This window comes from Acinonyx jubatus, chromosome B1 (assembly GCF_027475565.1).
Source record: "Acinonyx jubatus isolate Ajub_Pintada_27869175 chromosome B1, VMU_Ajub_asm_v1.0, whole genome shotgun sequence".
Taxonomy (NCBI): Eukaryota; Metazoa; Chordata; class Mammalia; order Carnivora; family Felidae; genus Acinonyx; species Acinonyx jubatus.
Genome location: NC_069382.1, coordinates 73,219,433 through 73,244,483, shown reverse-complemented (window position 1 = coordinate 73,244,483; position 25,051 = coordinate 73,219,433). Strand labels below are relative to the sequence as shown.

At 34.2% G+C, this 25,051-nt stretch overlaps 1 protein-coding gene and 1 pseudogene across 3 annotated transcripts in view; one reads left to right on the top strand and one right to left on the bottom strand.

Annotated features, from left to right (window-relative positions):
• The window catches only part of FBXW7 (F-box and WD repeat domain containing 7), a 225,613-nt gene that overhangs the window by 139,064 nt on the left and 61,498 nt on the right, over window positions 1-25,051 (bottom strand). The window contains exon 2 of one of the 3 annotated variants that reach the window (XM_053216864.1): window positions 15,654-15,701. The exons of the other annotated variants lie outside the window; for them this stretch is intronic. The gene's annotated coding sequence lies outside the window, so the exon portion shown is untranslated. The remainder of the gene's footprint in view (window positions 1-15,653; window positions 15,702-25,051) is intronic. 3 annotated transcript variants of the gene reach the window in all.
• LOC128314437 (60S ribosomal protein L7a-like) lies at window positions 19,261-24,329 on the top strand (annotated as a pseudogene).

Below are 25,051 nucleotides of genomic sequence, written 5' to 3'. Positions count from 1 at the left end.
ATTCCAAACCAGGTGGAGGGGCAGGGCAGGAACTAGAGTTTTCAAAAGCACAGTCAATACAAGAATACATCGATTTTCTTTGTACTACAAACTATAGAAAGTAATGCTTTATAAATGCCTAATAACACCTTCTGTCTGTGTATAATAATAGGTATGGGAAAGAGGGAAGCAGAACCTTTTTCCCTGTTTATAAAATGTAGGATAATAATGGTTTTAATAGGTATTAGGGGTGTGGGAAAGAGGAAATCCTGGAGAAAAATGGCATAGGACACTGACCTATTTCTAAAAGTCAGGGATGAATTAAACTATAAAGTCTCTCTAATGGCATCACTTTATAATAACTGAGATTCAAACTGGAAACCCTACATTATCCAAAACTAAAACTATGGTCATAATATCCTACCTTTTAAAAAGAAAAGTATATATTATTAAAATTTAGTTTTATCAAAAAACATTTTAAATTGTTTTACTACCCAGAACATATTCTATGGAATTTATATTTTATTGTAAGGCTTTTAATCACTTTGGAGGTAGAATTGCTAATTTCTATAACAAGTGGGTTCAGACCAGTCAGAAACACTGAAGAGCAATGTCTGAGGATGTACTAGATATAAATAAAGAAGTACAATACTTACTCTGAGTTAAAGAAGTAGCCAGTCATCCATGGCAAATAATAATACTAACCAAACAGAAAATGTTTACCTTATGCTATTAATAGAAGCTAGAGATCTTCAACTTTTTCCCTTAATTGAACACTTTCCAAATGAAATATTATATAGAACTCCAACATTCGAAATATAGGAACAATGTTATTAGTATAAAATTTTTATGAGTTAGATTTCATGAATTATATTTATTTACATAAAGAAAATTAATAAGGCAATAGGCTAATAAATACAAAAATATGTAATCATTGAGTTTTTATCAGTTTCAGCAACTTATTTCTGTACTGTTTTGGTTAGATTATATTAAGAAAATCTTGATGCATAAAGATAAGTAAGCAGTTCAATGAGAAATTTTTAAAAGATATATTGAAACAGTTCGATCCAAAGCTAAATCACTAACAGCTTCCAACAACTGTTAACTTATTATAAATGTATAAAACTAAAAATACCCAAAACTTAAAATGAGTAGAAACATTATCTGTAACAGAATACGCTCAAGATAAAACACTTACTGATTCATTAACTACATAAATGACTATTAGTATTATTGAAACTGTATTTTCACCACCATTTATGGCAAAGATGCTAGTGGCAAAACCAGCTTAGAAGTGACAGTGTGTAGATTCATGGCAATACTACACAAATAATCGATGTTATTTTATTGACCATAATCACTTATGTTCAAAGTCTTTCATTCACAGGATTATTCTTTTTTTTTTTGCTTGTTGATTCTTTTCCTCACTTGGCATCACATTTTTCTCTTTTCCCACTAAAATTTCCTCCTTCATTAAAAAGGCATCAGGGGCCCAGTCAGTTAAGCATCTGACTCTGGATTTCAGCTCCGGTCATGATTTCATGGTCATGAGATGGAGCCCCATGTAGGGCTCCACACTGGAGTACATAAGATTCTATCTCTCTCTTTCCCTCTGCCTTTCTCAAAAAAAATTTTTTTAAGTTAAATAAAATAAAGTAAAATAGGTATCAGTTTACAAATACTGGGATACATATTTGTAAGTAAGCTTTGTATTGAACTGTAAAGGCCTTCTAGTGCTATTCGTTCTTGGAGCAATATCACATGCCCATTGACAGATATTTCAAAGTTCTTTGTGAAATGTGGGTTCAAAACTCTGTACCCGGGGCACCTGGGTGGCTCAGTCAGTTAAGCGGCCGACTTCGGCTCAGGTCATGATCTCGCGGTCCGTGAGTTCGAGCCCCGCGTCGGGCTCTGTGCTGACAGCTCAGAGCCTGGAGCCTGTTTCAGATTCTGTGTCTCCCTCTCTCTGAGTCTCCCCCATTCATGCTCTGTCTCTCTCTGTCTCAAAAATAAATAAACGTTAAAAAAAAAAAATTAAAAAAAAAAAAACTCTGCACCCCTGTGTAGACCATTATGAAAGCTAAGATTTACATAATAAAAAATGAAAGTACTGCATAAAGGGAGAAATGAAAGCCAACCTCTTTTTCACAGGTGTAATAACATATATGCTTCTATATGAAAAAAAATCTTATTCTTAAATCATTCATGTTTAGTATTTAGCAGTTACATGTCAGGAAATATGAATTTTAGTTTTTCAATGTGTAACCAAAAGAGATTTATATGTATATGTAAATGTAGATATGGATATAAGTACAAATATAGATATACAAAGTAAAAAAAAGTGGCAAAATACTAACAAAATGTTAACAATGGGTGAGTCTAAGTGAAGAGTATACAGGTATTCATTGTACTATCTTCTCAACTGTAGATTTGAAATTTTTTAAACAAAAAGAAAATAAAAAATAAACATCAAAATTCTAAAGCACTAGTTTATAGAATTTGTGTAATATTTGCTTCCACAGAATACTTTGGAAACCAGTAATATAAAGTCCAAGATATCAAAATTTTTCATTCCTATACTGAAACAATATAGAAACACCATATATAACAAATAGTATTAAAATTTTTTCTTAACTGGCAACAAACTAGGAAATTATTTTTGAAACAGAAGACCCAAAGGATTAAAATAATAACCAGATATTTAAAAAAAAACAATTTCAAGAGAAAAAATGATAACATAAAGACAATTCATAGTAGAAATAATTGCCAAAAACTTACAAAAAGATGTTCAGCTTCAATAATAAAGGAAATGCAAATCAAAAACAATGAGAAAACATTTTTCAGTTGAAAGATTATCAAAAACAACATCAAGTATTAATGAGGAAGGTAGTAAAAAGAACATATTCATCCCCTGATGATGAGAGTAACTCTTGAAGGACAATTTCACAGTATTTAGTACATTTTTTTAAGTGCTTATACCTTACTATACAGCAATTACACTTTTTGTTAGCTGCCCTAACATCTCAAGGAGATGTAACAAGGTTGTTTATTGCAGCCTTGCATTTGACACCAAGGACTTCGAAACTAATCTAGTAATAAGAGAATGGTTAAACATTAAACCATAGTATAACCTTAAAATGATACACTAAGTATAAGTTAGAATAAATCAGATCTTAGGCCCTAATACATTAAGTATTAATGTGGCAGCAATACCAAATTTCCTAACCAAAATTCATTCTCACCCTCCATAGTAACGCATGTGGCTCCCTTGCAATTACATGTAACTAAATTCTCATCAAAGGAAAATGAATTTTAGAAGTAATGGATGCTTTTCTGTGATAGATATTTTAAGAAAGCTAGTATGCAGGTTATTTCTCCATCCTGATATGGCTGGCATGTGAGAATAAAGCACAACAGGATGACAGACCTAAAAGATGAAAGAAGCCTGGGTCTCCAAATGAGTACATCAAAGAGTTCACTGCTAGCCTGAAAATACGATAAATTCTCCAATGGTAACCCCATTATAACTAGAATCAAAATATAAATTCCTTAAATTCCTATCCAGGTCATATATAATTTGGCCCTTGCTTTCCTTTTCAAACTCATCACCAACCCCCCACCCCGCCAACCTCACTGTCTCCTTTTAATAGGCACACTAGATTTATTCCCACAATAGGGCCTTTAAATTTACAGGAATCCTACTTGAATTGCTCTTTCCCACAAACACTCATAAGGTTCTCTCCATGCCTTTCATCAGATCTTGCCACCTCTTCAGAAAGACACAGTCCCTCTAAACCATGCCCCACCAATCCCATCAGATCCCACTTGCATCCATGCTCTATCCTCTTAACAGGGGCAAATCTAGGTTTTGAGGGGCCTAAAGCTTCTAAAAATTAGAGGATTTAAAAGAAAGACTACAAATTAGAAATGAAAGTGAATTTTTCAACGTTTTTTATTTATTTTTGGGACAGAGAGAGACAGAGCATGAATGGGGGAGGGGCAGAGAGAGAGGGAGACACAGAATCGGAAACAGGCTCCAGGCTCCAAGCCATCAGCCCAGAGCCTGACGCGGGGCTCGAACTCACGGACCGCGAGATCGTGACCTGGCTGAAGTCGGACGCTTAACCGACTGCGCCACCCAGGCGCCCCGAATGACAAGATTTTATAAGGTTCCCTATACAGAGACCAAGAGGATAATTTGTCTCTACTCTGGCATAGTTGTTCAAAATTTGTAGAAACTGTAAACTTCACAACCTGTTATCGGAAACGTCATGTAAATTCTCTAAAGAGTTGACAAATGTGATGAATTTCTATCAAGCTTCTTTTGTACAGAAATTTGAGATTTCAATTTAAGTCTTCTTGTGTAGTAACTAACCTTATATGCTCAAAATTTAAGACATTTATTAACCAATCATCAGTGTCATTGTTGGTATGTTATGAGATTTTGCTATGTTCACTGGTCAGAGAATTTGATTTCAAATAAGTAAGTCATTCAGATATCTTTCCAATACTTTCATATTAGTCATTCTTTTTCATTAATTGGATTATCAAAAAACCAGGAGTCCATTCATTATTTCTGTTTATAATTTATTTTTCCCCTTAAATGAATTGTTTTTCTGTCCTCAGAACATTTTTATGTCACAGTGCACTTCACAACATCAGAATAATTTCTAATTCTTCATGGCACTTACTTAATCATTGTTTCATATTCCACTAATTTTTATCTGAACTTTTCTCTTAATTAATAAATGTAATATAATATGTCCTTAACATACAGTCAAATCAGAAGTCTTATCATTTTTTACTTGCTTTACTAAAGTGTTCCAATAAGCAGATGAAATTACATATTTTAATTTTATTAAATATGGCATTTTCATCAAAATAGAAAAAACATCTGGTGCCTATAAAATTATATACACATTACATTATCAATTATTTTCTACACAGGAGCATTGACATTTTCAATCTGTGGGGTAAAAACTGAATCTTACAGTTTTAAATACCTGAAAATGTTTCCACGGACTTGATTCTGACTCTACATTTCAAATATAGTTTCTCCTCCACTACTAGCGGTGGCCTCATACTGCCAGTAATGGCCATTACAGGACACATTCACAGTGAAATACTCCCTCTAGTCTTACACATTCCTGTCATGATGCCTGGAGACACTAGACATAATTACAATGGATGGTTGGCAATGATTTAACTATACATGGTAATGACTGAGCTCCATCTAATTATATACTATATCCAAACTAAATAAAATATATTCTCAATTCAGCTTTAGTCAGAACCAAACAAATTACCTGCCATAATTACTTACAAAACCTTCAAATATTTCTGTCTTTTCATATATTTGCCTGAAGATGATTATATAACTGAATAAGAAAAAAGCAAAATTAAAAGAATTACCCACTATTACCAAATACAGTTGTGTTACAGGAATTCAAACGTTACATAACATTAATAGGGGGAAAAAATTATCAACAAATCTCAGGAAGCTTAACAGAATATTAGAAATGGATCTCTTAAGGGGCACCTGAGTGGCTCAGTTGATTATCTGACTTCAGCTCAGGTCATGATCTCACAGCCTTTGAGTTTGAGCCCCACTTCGGGGTCTGTGCTGACAGCTCAGAGCCTGTAGCCTGCTTCACATTCTGTGTCTCCCTCTCTGCCCCTCCCCTGCTCATACTCTGTCTCACCTTCTCAACCATAAATAAACGATAAAAAATCAGAAATGGATCTCTTAAGAAAGTACAGCGAATATAATCAAAATATTACTAAGTTCACAATGAGAAGAGTATGCAACAGATGTAGGATTTGAACCTGCCTGACATCAAAGTTTAAGTTCAAATCATACCAGTTGTCTCAAAAACTGAATGGTGAACTAGACTAGCTTTCTTATTACTAAAGGTCTATAAAAGAAAGAATGATCCAATGCAGAGAAGACTTACATAATTGAGATATTTTTAGAATTTTTTAATGTTTATTTATTTTTGAGAAAGAGAGAAACAGAGCACAAGTGGGGGAGGGGCAGAGAGAGAGGGAAACACAGAATCTAAAGCAGGCTCCAGGCTGTTAGCACAGAGCTCGATGCAGGGCTCGAACTCACAAACCGTGATCATGACCTGAGCCGAAGTCAGACCCTTAACCAACTGAGCCACCCAGGTGCCCCAAATAATTGACATATTTAAAAATTTAAACTTTTAAAAACCAGGCTATCCAATTTCATAGTAGGCAATAACAGGATTTTCTTTTAACTTATTTTACTGTGGAGGCCACATATTAAATAACCATTTTTTAAATGTTCTGAATATTTTTCCAATTTGCCTACTGTATAGACTGTGATTTAAGTTAAAACTATTATAAATCAGAACTTCATACTATAGTTAAGAACAGAAATTTGTTTTATTATATAGAAGGTTGTGTTGAGGTAGCAGTAAATTTATATGAGGATAAGATGGCTTCCACCAGACCCCAAATAAAACAAAACCAAATTTTCCCTGGCAATGCTATACTACAACATAGAACTACATACACACATACTATTATAAGAACCCCATAGTACACAACTACAATAAACTACAGTTTTCTCTAGCATCCAAACAAAAATAATAAAACAAGGAAGAAAAAGAAGTTCAAAACCTAGGTGACATATGGGTGAGCAGAAGAATATTATAATTTATATATACATTTCTAATCACTATAAAATAAGATGTATGTCTCTTCGTTAGTAAAACTAACTCAAGAAAACTAAATGAAGGATAAAACTATTGTTTTAAAAGAGAAAAAATATCCAATCTAATAACCAGATTATGTAAAAGAAATATGGATTGACTATGTAAGCAGCAATTACCATAAATAAGCAAAGAAACAAAAAACTTCAGGAATAAAAAAGATTTGAACATTATTATCCAACATTTCAGGAATAAAAAAGATTTGAACATTATCCCACATGACCTAATGGGCAACATTTACAAAATCCTATAACCTAAAAGTGCAGAATAAGCACTGTCCATAAACATCTGTATAAGTTTCAAAGAGCTGATATAACAGTTTACCCTATGACAACAAATTTAAATTAGAAATCATTAATAAAAAGATACATAGGATATCCAAAATATCTGGACATTAAGCAATACACTTTTAAATAACCTACTGGTCAAAGAGGAAACCCAAGAAAATAAGAAGAATGTATTTTTAAACTGAGTGATATGAAAATACAACATGTCAACATTCCTGAGATACAGTTAAAGAGGCATGAAAAGGAGAATCTTTAGCTGTAGCCATTTATACTAGAAAACAAGAGAAGAGTAAGCTTCCAATATAAGAAGCTAAAAGGAAGAGAAAATTAAATCAAAAGTAAGAAGGAATTAAAAAATGGAAAGCAATTAAACAGAAAGCAAACAAATGATAGAGAAAATTATCTCCAAAAGTTGGCTCTTTGCTAACTTATTATATTAAAAAATTAATAAGCACCTAGCAAACTGATAAGGGGGGAAAAAGAAAATAAATTATTAGCATCAAAAATCAAAAGCTAATATCACCACTGATCCTGCAGGCATTAAAAAATAATAGGAGCATCTTATGAACAACTTTGTACTAACCAATTCAACAAAATAAATGAAACAAAAATACTGTGAAAAATGCAAAACACCAATACTACCAAGGGGTAAAATTGAATTCACAATCCAAAACCGTCCTTCAAGAAAACTTTCACTGCTGAATTCTATCAAATATTTAAGAAAACCATATGCCAAGTTTTATATAAATTATATGTCTGGCATACAAACATATGTCAGTATTATACAAAACAAAGGAAAAGAGGGTACACTTTAAGCTTTGACAAAATTTTAGCAAATCAAATCCAGTGATTATAAAAACAATAATACATCCTAACAAAGTGAAGTTTATCTAAGAATATAGATTTAACATGAAAAAATAATCACTGTAATTCACAGGAATAGTTGGAAAGAAAAAAACTAAATGATCAAAATCAAATACCATTAACAAAAAGACAGACAAAACCACTGAACCAGTGAAGAACTTCCTCAACCAGATAAAGGGTATCTATGAAAGTCCTATAACTAATAACAGATTTAATATGAAATGTCAAATATAGTCTCCCTAAGTTTGGGAACATGGCAAGAATGCTTGTTCTCATTATTTATCCTCATAATTAGAAATCCAATATAAAAAGGTAAGAGAAAGAAAAACAAAAAGATCAAAAAAGAGGTAAAACTGTCTCTGTTCATATATGATTGTTTATGCAGAAAATCCTAGGAAATCTATCCCCAAAAGGTACTACAAATAGGAAATAACAAGCATTGGTGAGGATACAGAGAATCTGGAACCCCTGTAAATTGGTGTTAGTAATATACAATGGCGAAGCCACTGTGGAAAACAGTTTGGCAGTTTCTCAAAAAGCTAAACATAGAATTCTACCACATAGCCCAGCAATTCCACTTCTAGGTATACACCCAAGAGAATGGAAAAGCAGACTCAGATACGTGTACACCAATGTTCACTGCAGCATTATTCACAATAGCCAAAAGGGAGGAAACCCAAGTATCCACAAGCAGATGAAGAAATAAACAAAGTGTGGAATATTATCCAGCCATAAAAAGGAATGAAATTCTGATGCATGCTACAACACAGATAAACTTTGAAAACGTTACAAGTGAAAAAAGCCAGACACAAACTCTAGGCGCATGGGTGGCTCAGTTGGCTGAGCAACCAACTCTTGATTTCAGCTCAGGAAATTCCCAGAATTGTGGAATCAAGGCCCACAACACTGTGTGCTGAGCATGGAGCCTACTTGGGATTCTCTCCCTTTCCTTCTGCCCTTCTTCCCCGCTAGCATGTCTGCACTGTCTCTCTCTTGGGGGGGGGGGGGGGGGAGTCAGACACAAAAAGAACAAATATTACTGGATGGTTCCGCTTACATGAAATATCTAGAATAGGAGAATTCATACAGCAGGAAGTACATATTACCAGGGCCTAAGAGAGGGGAAAATGAGGAATTATTACCTACTAAGCATAGAGTTTAATATTTCTTATCACCTTAAAAAAAACTGCCATACATTACTAAAAGAAACTAAAAGATAACCTAAGTAGAAGGTTTATAAGCCAGAATACTAAGTATTAATGTCAATTTATCATAATGTCTTATTATGACATGTTTATTAAATATTGTATAGAAGTCAATCCTCAAAATCTTGAGATTAGATACTTCACCCCAAAGAAGATATTCAAATGGCCAACAATACATGAAAAGATGCTCAATACTGACATCAGAGAAATACAAATTAAGCCAGAAATACTCCAACTTTGTGCTACTATTTTCATATATACATTTTAAACTGAACAATACAATCATAGTTTTTGCTTTAATCATCGGTAATTTTTTTAATTAAAAAAATTTATACTTTTTATTATTACCCACATATTCACTTTTTTTTAATGTTGATTCCTTACTGTAAATGGCACTTGCAACCTGATGCCATTTCCATTCAGACTCAATGAACTTCCTTTAGAATTGCTTGCAATGTTGGTGGGCTGGTGAAAAATTCCATTAGTTTTTGTTTACCTCTTCAATGGTTCTTTTGCTTCTAGAATCTCTGTCAGTATATTCCCAGCTGCTTGGCTAGCCCTAACTTCTGTCCCTTGCTACTGGAACTACAGGAGGCTGGGATGCATCCAAAGCCAAGAAAGCTACAAACATACAATTCTTACACATTGCAGTTGCAGGCTTTTTTTAAATTTTTTTTTTTAACGTTTATTTTTGAGACAGGGAGAGACACAGCATGAACAGGGGAGGGTCAGAGAGAGGGAGACACAGAATCTGAAGCAGACTCCAGGCTCTGAGCTGTCAGCACAGAGCCCGACGCGGGGCTCGAACTCACGGACCGCGAGATCATGACCTGAGCCAAAGTCGGCCGCTTAACCGACTGAGCCACCCAGGCGCCCTTGCAGTTGCAGGCTTTAAAGAGTAACCTTTAATCTGGCTTCTGCTTCATTTAAAGTCATTTTTTGCGGCTTTCACACAGATGAAGTTTAATATTTTATCCAGATTTTATAATTTTATAATTGTTATCTGAAGGATGGTTCACTCAACAACTACTTCACTGGCATCACTGCATCATTACCAGATGTCAGAATCTCAAAATTCTATTAATGTTGAGTGAAAAACTTCTCACATCCTTGATTTTCATTCCTCCCTCTGAATTACGACCTTCATCCCATCACATAAGAATTTAAAGTACTCCTACCATCTTCCAGTCTTTATTCTCTTAACTCACATAGTACATTAAGAGTAATTATTATCTATCATACTGCTTTTATCATTAGAAACAATGTTTTCTGTGAAAACCAGGAAATGTGTAATCAGAAACATAATCTTAATTTTCAACTCCACCACTATCCATGAAATCATAAGTACATCACAATCTCTGTGATCCCTATTTCTACCATCTGCAAATGAGAACATCATCCACCTCATTAGTTAAGCTTAGAACCAAAATATAATAATTAATGCTAACAAGGGTAGACAAGAATTGGTCAAAGATATTATAGGGTTTGTAACATGAAAATAGGTGAATGGTTAAAATCATTATATATAAAAAAAGAACAAACCGAACAGATTGGGGCACTTGGATAAGGAGTTCATTCACTGATTCAATAAGCATTTAGTAAATTCCAACAATATATCAAGCATGTTCAAGGCAAATTTTTCAGCTTGAGAAATAATAATTTAGGGGTGCTAAGGACATAATAATTGAAGTCAAACAGACAATGAAGGAAAATGTGGCATTTGTGAGTCATCACAAATTTGTGATAACTTACATAATAAAAACAGAGACCATCTCCTAGAAATGATACATAATGAGAAGGAGCAAGGAGCAAAGCTTCAATGCAGTTTATACTTCAGAGGTATATGAAAGAAAAAAGCAGTAACAAAAAGAACATGTAGCTGGAGAAATCACAGAAAAACCATAAAGCACAGCTATTATGGAATACAAGGGAGAAGTGAATGTTAAGAAGAAGCAAAATACCAAATGCTATTAAAAAAAAAAAAAAGTAGGACAGGATGAAAAATGAAAACACACAGATTTAGCAACTGGAACTCAGTCTTACCTTAGGGATGTTGTAAAGCATTTTAACATGAGCTTAACTATCTATCTGGTTAGGTAAGAAAAGTTTACTTTCACTTGAGGAAGCAGAATGCCAGTAGAAACAATAGTCAAACTGCAGAAGGTAGCCGAGTAAGAATTAAGAAACTGGACCACAAATCAAACAAGCTCAGTGATAAAGGGAAGGATAGGGAAAGAGTAAAAGTAAAAGGCATTTTTCAAGATTAAGTGTGATAAGATGGAGAACCCAGCATGGAAAATGAGAATAACAGAAAACAGCAAGGTTCAAGTGAAAGGAAGAAGGGATAAAATTAAGAATATAGATATTATCCTTTGAAAAAAATGAAAACATTTTGTTCTTTGAGTGAAGATAGAGGAAATAAAGTATAAAATATGAAATGAAAAAAGAATGAGAAAAATAGAAATAGGACTGGTCATTTGAGGACAGTGGAAAGGTTCCAAATAACTAATATTGAAAATGAAATAGAAGATCAAAATGAGATAAGGATCACCAGCAAGCACTGAGGCTAAGCTAGGAGGAAAAGTGTCAATTTATATTAGAAACTTCTAAAGACCGTAATCAGATAGAACTCTACCAAATCTAGGAAGTCCATGAACAGGGAACAAAACCAAAGAAATGAACAGTTGTAATTATTTCAATTAATAGACTGGAAATTTCTGAAGAAAGATCAGAAGTATGGAAACCTTAAGTATTAATAAGAATAAAATTGAGATGACTACTAGATTAAAAGTGGGCTACTCTGGATCAACCTTTTCCTTAAAAACGGTGGGGGGGGGGGGTGAGTTCTGAAGGAAAAAGCTTTTAGGAAAACTTCCTTGCATGATGTTGCTACAGAAATTGTACTGGGAGAAAAGGGAGTCAATACTATTGTGTAATGGTTTTCAGACATTTGTACAAAAATAATGTGACATTTAGAATAATCCAAGTCCAATTGAGCTTTCCTCAGTAAGATTAAGTAGTGAAAGACCGTTCTGACAAAGAATAGTTTAATTATTCTATCCACACAACCCTGACCAATATCTCCAAGGTGTATTATGAAGCACATCAGTAGAATAGCAAACTCTAGGACATGAGCTGAGAATCTGCTACCTAGAATATATAAAGCAACCCCGATTGACTTCAGTAAGAAATTAGTGGTTTAACTAAAGGGCAACTCCTCTTACTCTTGTAAGAAAAAAAGTGTCTCTATTAATAGTAAAACCCCCATTTCAAATATAAATAACTCAGAATTAATATACACTTAATTACTGTTAGTAAGCATACAGAACAAGAGAAAGAAAGTATAGTGCACAAAAGCCATTTTGCCTTAATTCAGCCATAAATAGGTTAAACTCTCTTAACTGCCACATTTGACATATACCATAGAAGGAAGTAACTCTCAATTAAATCTTTTTTTATTATAACTAAAAATGTAATACCATGAAAAATGACATGTTTCACCTTTTATTTCCTTTTCCAATGCAAAATGTCCATGGGTGGTATAAAACAAACTATAAAAATATCACAGTGAAGAACAATGTTACCTACCAATTGACACTTAAGTGGATGCTTAACCAGTGGACACCACAATTTAAAATCAACTAAAAAAAAAGAATATCAATAATTTTGGCTCTATAAAATTTCATTATTTAAAGTTAACACAGTGTTAGATAATATGAATGATACAAACAAAAATAAATTTCCCTAATAAAAATACATTAATCACACTATATTACAATCCCTTGCCCTTACGCAGAAAGCCAACGCTACTAAGAGTGGTGATATTCCATTGTTATATGCCATTTCTCTAAAACCAACATTAGAAAACATTATAGAACAATTCATTCTGAAATATGCCTTCAACTGGTAAAAGCCACATGATAAAAAAATAAGGAACTAAAATTGTCCCATAAAAATCAAGAAGATACATACCTATTAAACTTGAAGGAAAAGTATACATATTCCATATGTAAGTTTACAAATACATCAAAAAATTAGTGCCTACAAATATCCTGCACAAGACTAAAATCTGTAAGATTCTCAAAATTTATTTTCTCCTCCTGGAAAAGATAAAAAGAATTCTGATAATAGTGTTAGCCTGAAAGGCCATAGTTTAAGGTATGACATCAAATATACCTTAAGTGCCATGATAAACTAAGGTATCATACAATCCAAAAAAACTAAACATGAATTCACAAGACTATTATCAATGGATATATCACACACAGCTAACATTTTCATGGTAACCCATGGGATCAAAACATAGCATTTTCCTTAAAACAATTAACTAAGGAATTGAAGCACAAATATAAAGATAATTGCTTCCTTTGGGCTTTGGCTGTCAAACACAAAAAATGCCAATGCTTTACAGTCCTGTGGTAATTAAAACCTTGTCACAGATCTAAACTATAAATGAATATTTATTTAAAGATAAATTTGCAATATGACACCAAAAGCACAAGCAACAAAAGAAAAAAAAGATGAACTGAACATCATCAAAATTAAGAACTTCTGTGCTTCAAAAGACACCACAAATAAAGTGAAAAGACAATCCACGGAATGGGTGAAAGTAATTGCAAATCCTATATCTCATAAGGGAATAGTTTTCAGAATATATAAAGAATGCTTACAATTTAACAAAAGACAATCCAATTAAAAAATGAGCAAAAGATTTGAACACACACTTCTCCAAAGAACATATGTAAATGGTCAACAGGCACATGAAATAATGCTCATCATCAGTTTTATAGAAATGAAAATCAATATCACAATGAAATACCACTTCGCGCTCACTTGGATAGCTAAAACAAAAAATGACTAAAAGTAACAAGCGTCTATAAAGATGTAGAGAAGTTGGAATCCTCGTATCCTGTTGGTGCGATTATAAAATAGCACAGCCATTTTGACAGTTCCTCAGACTTAGACAGTTATCACATCTTGCAATTCTACCCTTATTAAGCGCATATCCAAAACAAATAAAAATATACATCCACACAAAAACTTATACCAGAATGTTCATTGCAGAAGCATTCCTAATAGCCAAAGGTAGATACAATCCATCAACTGATGAATGGATACAAAAATTATGGTATATAATGGAATGGTTTTTCCCATAAAAATGAATGGCACATGCTACAACATGGGTGAACCTTGAAAACATTACGCTAAGCGAAAACAGCCAGACACAAAAAGACAAATAGAATATGCTTTCTTTTATATGAAATGTCCACAATAGGCAAATCTATAGAAACTGAAAATATTTAGTGGTTGCTTGGAGAAGGGGACTGTGGGGTAGGGGAGGCAGGCAGGGTGTTTAAAGGGAATTAGGGAATGACTGCTAACGGATACAAGGTGCGGTTGAAGTATCCTAAAATTAGATAGTAGTGTCAGTTACACACCTCTGAATATGCTAAAAACCACCAAATTGTACACTTATGGATGAATTTCTTGATATGTAAATGTATTCCAATAGTTACTAAAAATAAATTTGCAAATGAAATATATATCATAAGCATATACAATGCAAAGATGATTGCCTCCCTCAAACGAACTCAAATATATGCATCAATGGGGAAGAAAACACATTATGTTGATTTGTTCTACCTAATATATCTTCAGGAATCAGTTGCCACATTTTATAATAGTAAAAATTTGAGATTTTTATAACATCATTTGCTCCTAAAAATGTACATTTATAAATATACAGTAAGCAGAATAGTGTAATTGTTTAATATTTAAGCATCAACTATGATTATAGAATTTTAGAAACACATTTGGTTAAATACATATTGTTTCAAACACATTAATAATCATAATAAGAAAAATCAATGTTTATTATTAAATATCTCTTCATATATCTAGGACACTTCGATTAGCTAATCAAATAAATTTATTCATCCTTAGTAATATTTCACAGACTACATCAAAACAATTAAAAAACTATATTATGACACTTGATAATCCAACGCCTCACATTGCGTGAAGTATATTTAATAATTTTTAAATCTATCACTATTAACCAAAGCATAAGTTTATGAAATTCTTAATATTAAAATGTTATTACAATGAAATTAAAGACCCCAAAGAGAAAATAGCTTAGGGCCTTACCAGAGTACTTGTCTTCATATTGACCTACTATGGTAAACAGGACCTAATGTAAGGAGGAGTCAAGTAATGGATAGCTAAAGAAGAAATGTGTATTACTGTCACCAGCTAATAGAAAACTGCTACAAATATCTCACATGAGGAAAATTGTGTTTCCTTCACCAAAGTACTAGCATTCTTGCCCGCTAAGACAGCTCTGCCATCAAACTCTTTTAATACTCAGATTGCACACTAAAAGAATTTTCTGGATACAGTGTATAGAATAAATCAGAAGGAATCAGAATAAATCTATAAAGAAATTCTAGTACCAAGTAAAAATTATAAGAAATATAAATTATATTTGTTATTTACACTGACTATTGTAAACGTCACTAAGGTAACATACATGCAAACTTAAGTAACATGCAAAATATTTAACACTGAAAGTATGTACTTACCAAATACTTAGGTAGCCTGTTAAAAATCCCTCTGCTGGTTGAGATTCCCTAAATAATAATAATAATAACAAAATGAAGAGGAGGAAGAAGAGGAGGAGGAAGAGGAGAAGAAAGAACTTTTGAACTTCAGAAATTACCCCTACTCTGTAAAATCTAGCCAAGAATCCCACTTGTGTTTTTTTACAACACTTAAACACATCACATGCTGAAACTTTGGCACATGATAAATATAAAACAATTTTTCCTAATGTTAGAATTTAAATTTTATGTATAATATATGGAAAAGCTAATGAATTATCAAGATATTGGTAGAGTTTACTAGACTACAAAGAATGAGCTCTATAACAAATTAGATTTCAAAAATTACCAACCAAGACAAGAACAAACTAACAAGGTCTTAGAGAAGCACTGTTAAATTCTTCCTGACCATCAACAGACAATATCATACACTACACTTCTGGTATCTGTAGTTACCACCTTGTAAGCAGCATCTAGACAACCTAACTACAGAGTTAAAGTACAGACAAGTAGGTGGAAAAGTCTTTACAAGGTATTCACTCTATTTTTTTTCATTAACATAAGGAAGCATTTTAAATTCAACCTTACATTGACAGAAAAAAATTAAAATATTTTATCTACAATAAAAGGAAATGAATGTATAAGCAGGCAGATTACTTTTACTATTTACAAAAGTTAGTTATCAATAATTTTATAATAAGCATGGTATATACCCTTTCAATCAGGTCTCAAGTCAAAATAATCTTCAAAACAGGGGTGCCCGGGTGGCTCAGTCGCTTAAGCGTCTGACTTCAGCTCAGGTCATGATCTCACAGTTTGTGAGTTCGAGACCCGCATTGGGCTGACAGCGCAGAGCCTGGAGCCTGTTTCAGATTCTGTGTATCCCTCTCTCTCTGTCCCTTCCCCACTCATGTGTGCGCTCTCTCTCTATTTCTCTCTCAAAAATAAACATTAAAAAAAATTTTTTTAATAATAATCTTCAAAACAAAGTTCAAAATTCAAGAATAAAGCACTAACTATAGAGATTTTATTGCTTGCCAGGCACATTGCTCACAACTTGAAAAAAACTTATACACACTTTTCTTAAATTAGCTTTATAGATTAAAAAAAAAAGTCTTATAGAAATTAAATCGCCTGCTTAAATATAACAGCTGCCTTTGACTGAACAACCCAATGTCTTTAAGGCACTGTACTCTTCAAAAACAAAACAAGTAAGACAGAATACAATTCACAAAACTAGACTGCCTCTTTTAGAGTCAGGAAAAAATGTTTTTAAATCCCTTTTAAAGAATTACCAGAATACAAAATCATGTATCTTACTAACAGAAAATGTTACCATACCAGAACTTAAAATATCACATACAAAATAAAATAAAAATGTTTTCTTATGAGTAAGGCATACCAATAGATTTTCTATCACTACCACTGTTAAAATCAAAATCCATCAAATTCATTACATCCATCCACAGGCCATAAAAAAAGGAAGGAGAGAAAGTATATCAGAGACCTAAACAATAAATTTTAAAACAATTAAGCTTTTGGGAAGCCTGGGTGGCTCAGTCGGTTAAGAGTCCGACTTCGGCTCAGGTCATGATCTTGCAGTTCGTGAGTTCAAGCCCCACATCAGGCTCTGTGCTGACAGCTTGAAGCCTGGAGACTGGTTCGGATTCTGTCCCCCTTTCTCTCTGCCCCTCCCCTGCACTCGCTTGTGCACACACGTGCTCTCTCTCTCTCTCTCAGAAATAAACATTGAAAAACAATTTTTTTTTAAGTAATAAAGGTTTTATGAGAGAAAAATATTGTCATGACTTTGAAATAGGCAAAGATTTCCTAAACAAGACACAAAGATCAACACAACAAATGGGGCTTCATTACAATTTAAAAGTAGTATTCTTTAAAAAGTTAAAATGCAAGCTACAGAGCAGGAGGAAATATTCATAATGCACATGCCCAACAAAGGACTCAGGTATGAAAATTTTTTTTTAATATTTATTTATTTTTGGGAGAGAGAGAGACAGAGCATGAATGGGGTGGGGCAGAGAGAGAGAGGCACAGAATCCGAAGCAGCCTCCAGACTCTGAGCTGTCAGCACAGAGCCCAACATGGGGCTCAAACTCATGAACCATGAGATCATGACCTGAGCCAAAGTCAGACACTTAACCAACTGAGCCACCCAGGTGCCCCCAAAATATTTTTTTTAGAAAAACAACTTCAAATCATCAAAAACAAGACAACCCAATTTTTAAGATAGGCTGAAGACCAAACAAAACTTCACAAGAAAATAATTTCAAAACCCAATAAGCATATTGAAAAGGTACTCAATATTACTATTAGGAAAATACAGACAACATAATAAGATACTATTATCAACCGAAATGTGTAGTATTTATTTAAAAACCAGACAATGCCAAGTGCAAGTGAGAAAGTACAGCCACTGGCATTCTCATACACTGCATGTAGGAATGTAAATTAGTATAACCGGTATGGAAAACTATTTGGAAGTACCTACCAAAGGTGAACATATCCATACCCAATGACTAAGTAATACCATTCTTAAGTATGCACTCAACAGAAATGTGTACATATGTGCACAAGGAGCTATATACAAAGTTTATCACAGCAGCATTATCTAAAGAGCCCAAAACTCCATATAAAAGAAACGTCCACTAGGAAAGGGGTGAAATAAACTATAGCATTACATATTCGTGTAATCCTAAACCTCAGTGGAAAAAAAGGAAACTAAAAACAAAACAGGATGCATATCACAAACATAATGTCAGGTGGGAGTGTGTGACTGTGTGTGTGTGTGTGTGTGTGTGTGTGTGTTAATTTATTAAATTCAAAAAACAAGCCAAACTAATCTCTGACCACAAAGTCAGAATAGAGTTAACTTTGGGATAAAGAGGTTATTTGATTGGGACAGAACACAGGGAAGCTTTAGAGAAGTAACTATCTTGATCTAGGTTACAATTACAAAGATGTGTTCACTTTGCAAAAGTTTATCAATATAGAAGTATTAATCTACTTTTCTACTTTGTCTGGCCTGGTAGACTCCTCCAAAACTCCAATCAGCCAAAAATTGTCATCAGCGTTCTACTAGTAGGTAGCTGACCACTCAGGTACAGTTCTCAGACATAAGATGCACAAGTAACCCTTTCACAAAACTGATTTTTTAATCAGTTTAACCATTTGTTCCACCCCCAAGCCAGATACCTGCTTCTTCTAATTCAGGTACTCATCTTTCTTTTTTTATTTTTTGTAATTTTTTTTCAGTTTATTAAACTGAAAAAATTTATTTTGAGAGAAGCGGGGCAGTGCAGAGAGAGAGAATCCCAAGCAGTCTCCACAATGTCATGCAGAGCCTGATACAGGGCTCAAACTCATGAACCGTGAGATGGTGACATGAGCCGAAGACAAGTCAGACACTTAATCGATTGAGCCCAGGCATCCGGGGTACTTCTATTTCTAAATGGTATTCACCAGGTTACTCATCAAGAGTAAGACTTACCATTCCCACTTTGGGAAATTTTGATATGAACAAATCTGTTAATTTGAGAGACATCTTAGAACTAAAAGGGGGAGAAACCTCCCTTAAGAGAAGTTTGCCTTATCTTCCTAAAAGAGAAAGATCAACTTCCTGAATATAAGGAAGACCTCTCCAGAGGTCACACATCTCAGCAAACAAGACATATACTAGGAAAAGGATCAGGATCACAGAGTTATTAATTCTGAGGTTGAGAACCAACAGATCCCATCCAACATCTAAAGAGCCTGCAGAACTAGACATGGGTTTATTAAAAAAAATTACCTAACTATAATTTCCAGTAATACTAAAGATCCCAAAGAGGACAATAAGGATGTAAGTAGAACAGTCTTCCCCTAAAACAAAAGAGACGCAGAATGAATGAATTCAGTGACTACATACCGTTCACCTAGCAATAAATTTAATAAAGATTGCTCATGAACTATAACCATGCAAACATTTGTATTTGACAATCTTGCATCTTTAAATATACTTATTTATATATAATGTTATGCTAATGATATATTTCCCTATATTATTTATTATTCCCTATATACTGTTATTTTTTGTTGTTTTCTATTTTAATTTTGTAGGTGGAAAAGCAAGAGGTAGACTGGTGATGAATATAAAAAAAGCAGGATCTCAGCTAGTCAAAAGTTGTAAGTAGTTAGAAAGATCAGATCTTGAATAACCTGGAACAAACATTAGAAATCATTTCTCAAATTACCCATCACCCATTCAATTTAGCCTAATTACAAGATTTCACAAATCAACCCAGTACAAATCAACAGTGTATCTCCACCTTATACAGAAATGAATCCCAGTACAACCTTCAAATGTTTTCAAAAACCTTCACCCCATCACATTTTCTGCAAAAGATGTAAATTTGCACTTTAAAAATCTCATGCTGCATTTCTATTTCCTGAACAAAGAAGACACAGCACTCAGTATTTATCCTCTGAAGCATCTTGCCTGATTGCTTCAAAACTGCAAAGAAATGCTTAAACAATACTTCAAAGAGTTTGAAAGGAATCCCTCAATCTTTTTTTTTAATGTTTATTTTATTTTTGAGAGAGACAGAGACAGAGTATGAGCAGGGGAGGTGCAGAGAGAGAGGGAGACACATAATCGGAAGCAGGCTCCAGGCTCCAAGCTATCAGCACAGAACCTGACATGGGGCTCAAACTCACGGACTGCAAGATCATGACCTGAGCCGAAGTTGGACACTCAACCGACTGAGCCACCCAAGCGCCCCAGAATCCCTCAACATTCTGATTACCATAGACACTATTTACAAATTTAAAAAGTAAATTCATGGTATCTTTAAAATATCTAACTTGTCCCAGCTGCTACAACACTACAAAATACAAGTTTTGTTGTAAATCATCTACATTTTATATATAATCCTTTTCGCTACACAAATACTCTTTTATAAAGTTAAGCCCCCACCATATTCTTCAACATTCCCACAAACCTTACAAGTATTTCTAAACTCCTCATAAGTTCTTGTAAATTGCCAATTTTTACAAAATACTTCTTTCGAAGCTTGTGCCTTATATATCTTTCACCACCATTTTCACGCTCCTTTAGTCAACACAAGCCCCAACTGATCATTTTATTGCAGTGACATATACAACCACTGTGAGAATTCTAGAAACATGGCCTTTATCTAGAAACATAAACTGCTACCTTGATATCTGCAACTGGCAGATTCTACAATAGATTGAAACTTTACTGGGCCTAACATCTCATATAATCCCTAAAACTACACTATTCAGACTAAGTTTTTAAAAATGAGGAAAAGAATGATACAATAACTGAAAAAAAGAGTAAAGAATAAACCTATTAACCTTAAACCTGGTACTATAAAACTTGATGCGTACAATTTTAAAGAAAAGAAGAATTTCACAAAATCAAATGTATCAATACTATTTAACAACTAGAGAAAACACAAGCCCAAAAGAATTTATCTGAAACAATATAAATAGCAAAAGGCAGCCTATCTAAAACCAAGTATTGTGAATCCCAAGATCCCCAAGATCCTTTTCTTTCTTTTTTTTTTTAAGTTTCTAATTTATTTATTTTGAGAGCGAGCGAGTGTGCACAAGCCAGCATGAGTGGGGGTGGGGAGACAGAAAGAGAGGGAAAGAGGGAATCTCAAACAGGCTCTGAACTGCCAGGGCAGATCCTAACGTGGGGCTCCATCCCACGAACGGTGAGATCATGACCTGAGCCGAAATCAAAAGTCTATCGCTTAGCCAACTGAGCCACCCACGTGCCCCCCACCAATATCCTTTTCTATTACCCTACTGGCTTCAAGGAATTAGGATTTAAGGTCTAATCTTATTAAAAAGTTAAAACATTTTCCCTTTCCATTCAAAACAAATTATTCCAACGACCCACAGAGGCATACACATTCCTTCCAAGTGTACAATGAAACATTCACCAAAATAAAACAAGCCTTAACAAAATTTAAAGAATTAAAAGAACTAAAAAAATACAAAATAGGTTATCTAATGGAACTAAGCTATTAATAAGTAAAAGAAAAATCCCTCCCAAAAAATCCCTAAAATAAGAATTCAACTACATATCTAAATAACCAATGGATCAAAGAAGGCTCAAAGGAAATTAGAAAATGAAAATAAATACAACATATCAAAATTAGTATGATGCAATCAACATAGTGTTTAGATGGAAATTAATGGCATTAAATGCCTATATGAGAAATGAAAAAGAGGGGCACCAGGGTGGCTCAGTTGGTTGAGCACCCAACTCCTGATTTCAGCTCAGGTGATGGAACTCATGGTTTGTGAGTTTGAGCCTAACATAGGGTTCTGTGATGACAGTGCAGCACCTGCTTGAGATCCTCTCTCTTCCTCGCTCTCTGCCCCTCCCCCACTTGCATGCTCACTCCCTCTCTCTCAAAAATAAACTGAAGAAGAAGAAGAAGAAGAAGAAGAAGAAGAAGAAGAAGAAGAAGAAGAAGAAGAAAAGTTTTAAATTGAAAAGATTCCACCTTAAGAAACTGGGCAAAGAAGAAGAGTAAGATAAACTCAAAGCAAACAGCACGAAGATAATAAAGTGCAGAAATCAATGGATTTCAATGGAATTGAAAACAGTAAAATAGAGAAAAATAAATGGATACAAAAGCTAGTTCTTTAAAAAGCTCAATAAAATTAATAAACCTCTACCTAGACTAACCAAGGGGAAAAAAAAGAGAAAGATAATACAAATCACCAAGAGGACTGAAAGCAGGGATCTTCACTATAGACTTTAGACATTAAAATAATTACAGAATACTTACAATAATTAGGTAATACAAATTAATGTCTACAAATTCAGGAACTAAAATGAAATGTATCATTTCATCCCCAAAGAGAAAAACTGCCAAAACTCATTCAAGAAAAAGCAGATAACCTGAATTTTCTGGTATATATTAAAGAAAACAAATTTGTAGTTAAAATTTTTCCAAAAACTAAAATACATGCTTTGAAGTTTCATAACAAATGCTACAAAATATGTAGGAGAAGTAATGTCAATTAAATACAATTTACTCCAAAAGAACTAGAATTTACTCCCAACTCAAAGTACCAAAGCAAGACAAAGATACTGTAAGAAAACAGCAGAAACAACATCCTTCATGAACATATACAAAATTCTTCAACAAAATAAGCAAACTCATCTCTCTCCTCCAGCCATCCAAGATGCTGAAAGGAAAGAAGACTAAGGGGAAGAAGGTGGTCCCAGTCCCTGCTGTTATAAAGAAGCAAGAGGCCAAGAAGGTAGTCAATCCCCTGTTTGAGAAAATACCCAAGAACTCTGGCACTGGACAGGACATCCAGCCCAAAAGGAACCTCAACCACTTTATCAAATGGCCCCGCTACATCCAGCTGCAGCAGCAAATGGCTATTTTCTATAAACGTCTAAAAGTGCCTCCTGCAATTAACCAGCTCACCCAGGTCTTGGACTGCCAAACAGCTACTCAAATGCTTAAGCTGGCCCACAAACACAGACCAGAGACAAAGTGAGAGAAGCAGCAGAGATTATTGGCCCAAACCTTGAAAAAAGCTACCAGCAAAGGGGATGTCCCCACTAAAAGGCTGCCTGTTATTCAAACTGGAGTTAATACTGTCACCATCCTGGTAGAAAACAAGAAGGCTCAGCTGGTAGTAATTGCACATGATGTGGATCTCATTGGCTGGTTGTATTCCTGCCTGCCATGTGACATAAGCTGGGGGTTCCCTACTGCATCATCAAGGGGGAGGCCAGGTTGGTCCACAGGAAGATCTGCACCACTGTCACTCTCACACAGGTTAACTCAGAAAACAAAGGACCTCTGGCCAAGCTGGTAGAAACTATCAGGACCAATTACAATGACAGACATGATGAGATGTGCCATCACTGGGAAGGCAACATCCTGGGTCCAAAGTTAGTGGCTTGCATTCCCAAGTTGGAAAAGGCAAAGGCTAAAGAATTAGCCACCAAACTGGGCTAGTAGACGCTATTGAATTTTCTGTATATAAAAGTAATGAACAGTTCTCTTTCAAAAAAACATAAATAAGCAAACTCAACCCAGCAATATAAAAATGAGTAACAGCTCATAAGCAAGTAGAGTATACAGCAAGAATACAAAGCTGGTCCAATATTTGAAAATCAAACAAGGAAAGAGATCGTGTTAATGAAGCAAGAAAAACCACACAGCTAATGATGAAGCACTAGACAAAATCCAGCATCCATTTCTCACCAATAAAGAAAGAAAAAAAAATAAAGCAAAGCAGGAATTTTCTTAAACTACTAAAGGCTGTCTAAATAAACTTACAGCTAATTCTATATTTAACAATAAACAACTAATAAAAGACCAGGAACAAGGCAAAGACATTTATTCGATTCAGCATCATTACTGGAAGCCCTGGCAAGAACAGTTAGGAAAAAATAAGAAAAAAGGCACAAAAATTGGAAATGAATAAATGAAAAATGGTATTGGAGTGCCTGGGTGGCTCAGTCGGTTAACCATCCAACTTCAGCTCAGGTCATCATCTCACAATTCGTAGGTTCGAGCACAGCATCGGGCTCTGTGCTGACAGCTCAGAGCCTGGAGCCTGCGTCAGATTCTGTGTCTCCCTTTCTCTGTGTCCCTTCCCCACCTGTTTCTCTCCCCCCCTTTCAAAAATTCATTTTAAAAAAATGAAAAATAAATAAAAAAATAAAAAAATTTTCATTTTTAAAAAATGGTCTTTATTTGCATGCATGACAATCTACATAGAAAATGTAGACAAAGGTTACAAAAAAGCTCCTAGAACTAATAAAAGATTTTAATTCCTGGAATATGGGGACCTGACCGGATACAGAATAAACATATTAGGTGAGAAGACTCCAAAGGTGGTAAGTATTCCATGGTACATCACAACAAGAAACATACCAATGTTGTTTGAACCACTTGGTTCAAGTGGCAACTTACAGATCTTTCTATTTGCAAAGGCACATTTTCTCCTTTGTAATAGTAAGTGATGTGTGGGATAATAATTTGGTATTATGTGTATACCCTGTTTCCAGCAGTCTTTCCTCCAAGGTTTTGGCATTCACTGATGGTTCTGGTCTAAAGTATTTCACTGGAGTTTTCACTATGATAATATTCTAGTTCTAACATCGCTTCAAAATGTATCAACTTCTCTCTTCTCTAAATAAGGCTTCCCTTTTCCTTTATCCCTCTTATCACTCTGGACTTCTAAATCATTTTTTCAAATTAAGGTTTTATAATTAATTACAATAATTCTCTCACTAAGGCTTAGATAGTTCCAGATATGGCCAGTAGGAACTCCTTTGGAGCTGGGGTTTGGGGGTTCTGCTGATGTGATAC